The sequence below is a fragment of the Pteropus alecto genome, unplaced genomic scaffold, assembly GCF_000325575.1.
Source record: "Pteropus alecto unplaced genomic scaffold, ASM32557v1 scaffold16, whole genome shotgun sequence".
Lineage (NCBI taxonomy): Eukaryota > Metazoa > Chordata > Mammalia > Chiroptera > Pteropodidae > Pteropus > Pteropus alecto.
The window spans coordinates 450,799-457,633 of NW_006438867.1; the positions used below are offsets into that span (position 1 = coordinate 450,799).

Here is a 6,835-nt window from a genome sequence, read left to right on the forward strand (position 1 = left end):
GAAAAAATAAAAAAATAAAAAGAGGAAGAAAAGCTCTGGCAACTCTCATAGTAGTGGTCTCAAAGCAGCAGTAGCTACTTGCACAGTCATTACTGTACAGCAGGAACAGTGCTGCATGAACAATCCTATTTCCATGAATTATTTACTTAATCTTCAAAAGAACCCTATTAGCTAGATACAATTACTTTCTCATTTTACAAAAAAAACAAAAAAAAGTAAAACAGGCTAAAAAGAAACTTTCAGTTACTTGGCTCAGAATCACATTATCAGTTATTACAAGGGACAGAACCAGCCCAAAGGCTGGGCTCCTACCTACAATGAAAGGGAAGAAACACAGTGTCAAAAGACTGGTCTTCCTGCATACACATTTCGAAGAAGTAAGACATTTTATAATTAATATACTCAAATTGACCTCTTAATTTCCTCCTTTAAATCTTTTCCATGATCCTCTAGTCTTTTCCATCTCAATGAATGGTACCACCACTCTCTGCTGGCGAAGAAACTCAGAATATGCGTAAATACTCCCTTTTCCTTACTCCATAATTCAATCCATCAATAACCTCTATAGACTGAGATTCGAAATTATACAAGCCAGTCCTCTTTTTCCTTATTACACATCTTTCTTACTGCACCAGCCGCACTTTAGTCTCCTTGTTTATCCCCTTGCTGCCTCTCCTTGATTCTCTACAGCTGGAAGAGTTCTTTTCTCAAAACATAAATTGGAACATATTACTCTCTTGCTTTAAAATGATTTGGGGAATTTCAGGGTTTATAAGACTCTGCACCATTGGGCTGTAGTCTAGCTCTCCAGCATCTTCTCGTGCTGCTCTCTGCTTTGTTAATTGAGCTCCAGGCATGTTGCTGGTCTTCGGCTCACTTGAACACACAAAGCTCAGTGCCTTCACACTTGCTTTTTCCTCTGCCTGGAACATTTCTTCCTCTCTTCTTCCTGTCTCAGCTTCATTTATGTTTAACCTTAAATATCACCCTTCAGAGGCTTTTCCTGATAGCTGCATCTCTATCTTGGATTTGAGGATAATCTCCGTAATACTATACATGTTTTATTGGTCTATGTTTCATCATCTGTACCTATTAAAACCTTAAGTTAAAGATCATAACTGTTATGGTCATCATTATATTCCCAGATCCCAATAAACACTTGAAACATAGCTGGTGCTCAAAATATTTGCTGAATAATTCAATAAATAAATGAATAGGAAATTCCCTTTTAGCAAGTAAATTTTACCATGGAAACTTTAAGGCTTCTCTTACATTGTGTTTTGGTTCTCTATTATATTCTTGGAGATTCTAGCAGATATAGACTCATAGCAATTTCAGCTATGTACTAGACCATTTATTTAATACCACCGTCTATTTATTCCAGCACTCACCCAGAGCCAACTTAAAGATACAGAATGAAACATTATTGAGCTATATAATACATACTACAAATAAATATTTGATTTAATATTATGGTATTTTAATGACCTATGAAAAATTTGCTTAGCTTTTAAAAGTTGACTATCATTCGTTTTGAGTGTAAATAAAGAACCATGCTAAACCTCTAGAAATTTACTAATAAGGATTCATATTCATTGAAAAAATTAACAATTTAAGAAAAGTTTCCTCTAAAATGAAGTCAATAAAAATAGTATGTCCATATGATATATAATTTTGAAATGAATCTAAACAATAATAACTAATAAAATTTAGTTTATACATGGTAGCCCCTTTCCAGGATCTGTATTCTAGCAGATCTTGAGCTCTTTTACAGATTAAAAATATTTGTATTGATGCCTGGCATTACTTCATCATCTTATTACAACTCCCTATGGCATTAGTATCTTTCCTCTGGTTCTCATGTCACTAGCAATTACTTGCTTTTTTCTCTAAGCTGAATATGTCTGTGTAATCTTTTAATGCTTGTACTTGGACCCTGTTTTCCAACTTATTGTACTTATTTATATTTTTCTAGCCCTTGCATTAAATTCAAGCTAATTATCAATAATAACTTTACCTAAAACCCTTACTGGCCACTTTTAAGCAAAAACTTGTGTACTTTCTAACTAGAATGAAGAGCTTCTAGTCTTTTTTTTTGTGTCTGAGTATTCAATTGTCAACTATGGAATAAAAATCCAAGAGCCTCGACCTTAACTGACTTTTCATTTATAGAAATGACTTAGCAGCTTCTTCTACTGTGTCAAGATGCTATTTGTATCTTTCAATAGCATGTGAATTAAGGATTGTGGTGGATGGAAAATTGGACACCATCAGGCATAATCAAAGACAGAACCAACAAAGGACTGGCTATGGACCACATATATTATAACAGCCAACACATATATCATGTCTGACACTCCAGTTCAGTACCAAAACGAGGAAACAGAACTCTCTTTGACTGCATGCCTATGTCATATGAGAGTTCAGATGAGGAAGAAGAAAACCACTTTTCATAGGGCTCCTACTACCCAGTATATGAAGCCAGATGATCACATATCCTAATTCTTTCTTATGCCCCCAAAGAAATATCTGATGGTGAGGCTTTAAGACTAAAAACAAGCAAACAAACAAGAAACTAATAAAAATTTACATAATGACTTTTTAGTGAGGGCTGGGGATACTTTATGTTAATATATCGTTCTACTTCTCTACTTGTTACAATGTTTCATATCACATGAAGCAAAAATATTGGGTGACTAGAAATACTTAAGGTAGTGGTGCTGACCTAAAAAATTCAGTGATCTATAGAAAATGTCTATAGAAGTTGTCTATTTCTCTTTAAATTTTAAAATTGTATAATTATTTATATAGTATACCGACAACTTTTTTCTTTGAAAAGAATTCTTTAAGAATAACGTGAGCTTTGGATTTGTGGTTACAGTGAGTCTCTTCAATCTTAAGTTTATTTCACTGAAGGTTTCAAAGGAATTTTCACAGCAGCTGATTTTGTGTGTTTAAAAACGTGAAAGCTTTACTAAAAATCTTTTTTGGTGCCACAGAGATTTAAATTAATGCTAGGATAAGTGACTGTTCAAAAGGAATGCAAAGGGTACATTGGGAATTATTTAAAGGAGCTTTACTTAGAATACCTTTTAATTGATCCTTATATTTAAAAAGAGTTTCCTTTACCCATTTATCTATTCATTCACTTTAATATTTGTCAAATATTTACCATGTATTCAATCCTGGGTAGGCACTATGGTACAAAGATCAATGATGCTTTTTTTAATGTGAAGAAGTTCCTCTTTACTAATGAAAGTCTTCATATTAGCAAATAATCAGAATGTAACATTTTTGGCTATAAACAAAGGTAAGAATAGAAGAACACAGAAGAATGTAACTAACTTCCTCATCATTGTGTTGGGAGCAACTTTGGAGAGGAAATGACATTTGAGCCTGATGTTGAAGAATGATTAATAGTCATTAGGGGCGAGGGTGGGACATATCTGGAATGGTAATGTCAGACTAGTTTTCACATCATAATAATGAGAAAAGTAGGGAAAACTGAAAAGGTACAGGAGAACTTTCATTTTAAAATGCTTTATAGAGAAGTTACAAAGAATATAAGGCTGAGAGCAAATCAGATAAAAACACTATGTTCTGTCACAAAGGAGATAAAAGAATACATGTTTTTTCTTCCCACAGAATTCTGTAGTACTAGATGTGGAATTAGAATTCAAAGAGGCAATTTTCAAAGGAGAATGAATTTTCCAGGTCTATATTATTATTACATTATGAGTCACCCTCATAAAGACATAAAGGGTGAAAAATAAAAAGAAATGGAAGACGGTTTAGCTAAATCCATATGTAATTGCTACATATACTCATATTCACAAGCTCCTTAGATGAAGCCACAGATAATGGGAGCACATCTCCTGACCTCAGAGTTTGACCTTATAGGTTGCAACTATGAATTTGTATGTCATTTGGCCCCAGAACACCTGGTTTAATGGTCTATTTTGATATAATATTCACATTCTTCACATTCCAGTAAACATTTTATTATTAAGTGATCATTTTAAGATTACACTGTGATAGACTTTATGAATTTTAAGAGCTACATAATATTTTGTTATGTTGATGTTATTACTAAAAAGCTTTTCCTATTTTTATTGGGTATTTAACTTCTAGATTTTTTTTAAATTTTATTTTATTATTAATTTCAAGTATACAATACATCGGTTAGACATTTATATAGTTTATCAAATTATCCACCTGGTTGCTCTTTCTCTCCTCTGTCTCTACACCTAGCCATTACACTAATGCTGACTGCATTCCCTATGCCATGCTCCCCATCCCTGTGACCATTTATCAAATACTAATTTGTACTTCTTTCTCCCAGGCCCCTAACCCCTTTCCCCTCCGGCCATCACCAGATTGTCCTTTATATTTGTGAATCTGTTTATGATTAGTTTGTTTGTTTTTTGTTCCCTTAGATTCCACATATAAGTGAAATCATTTTTCTCTGTCTGACTTATTTCACTCAGCATAATAACTTCTAGGTCACAAACAGACCCACACCAAGACACATCATAATTAAAATGCCAAAGGTCAAAGACAAAGAGACAATCTTAAAAGCAGCAAGAGAAAGGCAGCTAGTTACTGACGAGGGTATCCCCATAAGAATGTCCGCGGATTTTTCAACAAAAACTTTGCAGGCCAGAAGAGACTGGCAAGAAATATTCAAAGTTATGAAAAACAAGAATCTATAAACATGAATACTCTACCCAGCAAGGCTTTCAATCAAAATGCAAGGTGAGATAAAGATCTAGATATTTTTAACATGGGGGCATATGTGTGACTGTAAGTTTTTGTTTCTGTTGAGCCATGTCTCAAGTGGAATATTATAACCTTCATGACTCCAACTATATATTCACAGATCTTTCTTCAAAAGCAATTCAAATATATCTGTTTCATCATAATCCCTGTATTAAGTGATTTTTTTTTTAAAAAAATAGGTTTTTATCATTTAATTGCTAAAATAGGTATAAAATGGTACCTTAAGGTTGATTTGATTTGTGTTTATTTGAACTTTAGAAAGAATAAATATTTTTCCATACGTGGTTTAAAAAAAAGAATTATAGTATGATATCAGGAAAGAATATTAAAAATTTTAGGACACGGTGACCTTTAAAGTATTCTAAAAAGAATACTTTAAAAAATTTTAGGACACGGTGACCTTTAAAGTATTCTAAAAAGAATACTTTAAAAATTTTTAGGACACGGTGACCTTTAAAGTATTCTAAAAAGAATACTTTAAATATTTTTAGGACACGGTGACCTTTAAAGTATTCTAAAAAGAAAAAAATCTACACTCCAGAGGACACAGAACTTTTTCTCTATCAAGCAATCCTACCCTGACTTCCTTCTCATCTATAAAGCATTCCTAAAAACTAGGTTTGGCAAACCTAGAAAAGTTTAAATCCCTTCTCAACTCCTCCCATCTAATGCCTATCTTTAATAAGTGTTACAGTTATTTTTTGAGGAAAGATTCTGGGAATCAAATTGGCTTCTAAATGTTTGGTTACTTCTGTGACTCAGGTTTTTCATCTGCCAATAGTAATAATGCTTTTTAAAAAATTGTTGTTTATGTTTTTACCAACTCCTCAGGGATGCTACGAAGGCAAAATTGAATAAATAATAATAAATCATATATAAGGTTTAAGATCTAATTGAAAGAACCCTAAGGTATAAAGATCTGTATGTATATGTATATGTGTGCTATATTAAACAACATTTATTAAGTCCAAACACAGTAGAACTTCCTGAGGTAAAACTTTTGACATTATTTGTTTTTCAAATCGCATACTCTTTAGTCCTGCCATTTGGCTATTGCTCCAAAGCACTCCAAAAATAAAAAAAAAAAAATAATAACTTTGTCCTAAGTACCATTCCATTAGTGGTGGGTGGTCCTAATCCATTACTATACCATAACAGAACAATTTTGTGGCTAGCCAGGTTCTTAAGATAACATAATTAAATCTGAAACAATTTTTTCTTTAAGCTTTCTGTTCTTCTCAATCTCTTCTCCTATCCCTGACTCCTGAAATTAAAAGTTATATTTTATTTTTAAGGTTATTAGAGAATTATATTTGTCTCAGTAATTTCTTTGTATAGTCACTATCTTAAAATCAATCTTGTTGACTTAAAGAAGTGAATTTAGCGGATTGGAAAGAAAATTGGGAGCAGAGAGTTCTTAATTTTATACCATGGTGCCTTGACTTGCTTCCCAGATATGAAATACTGGAGCATTTCATATATTTCATGGGTGTGGTTATAGATATGGTTACTATCATTATATAAAATAATTAATAATAAATAACTATAGGTGAGTTCAGTAGCCAAACATGCCAATCCAAAAAAGTCTGTTATCACCTAGATGAGAAGAATATCATTGAGAGAGCTCTGTTACTTTTTGGATGGATAAATGCATTTGGAGAAGTCTGACCTGCCTTCTCTGAGACCTAGATCTCTCCAACTAAAAAACAAAGATACGCATTCATAGAATTTAAGTAGTTGCCATAATTCCTGAGACAATATATATCTTTGAGAAGTGTCAAAATATATCATAAATGTAGCTTCATAAATATGTATTCTATTACATTAAATTTACATTGTTAAATTTGAAGATTTTGAAAATAAATGTTCATACTATAGTCTATAAAAATAGATCTTTCTTAGACTATATTTTGATCAAAATTAATGCCTGTATTACTGGAATATATATATATGGATCAGAAAAAATTTAAAAATTCTTATAGAATTTGTTCAATTAAAATTGTTTTTATAGAAAGGAAGGATATCTTATTTATTTATTTATTTATTTATTTATTTA

At 32.1% G+C, this 6,835-nt stretch overlaps 1 protein-coding gene across 1 annotated transcript in view; it reads right to left on the bottom strand.

Annotated features, from left to right (window-relative positions):
• Nucleotides 1-6,835, bottom strand: part of FREM2 (FRAS1 related extracellular matrix protein 2) — a 268,872-nt gene that overhangs the window by 248,682 nt on the left and 13,355 nt on the right. The window lies entirely within an intron of this gene.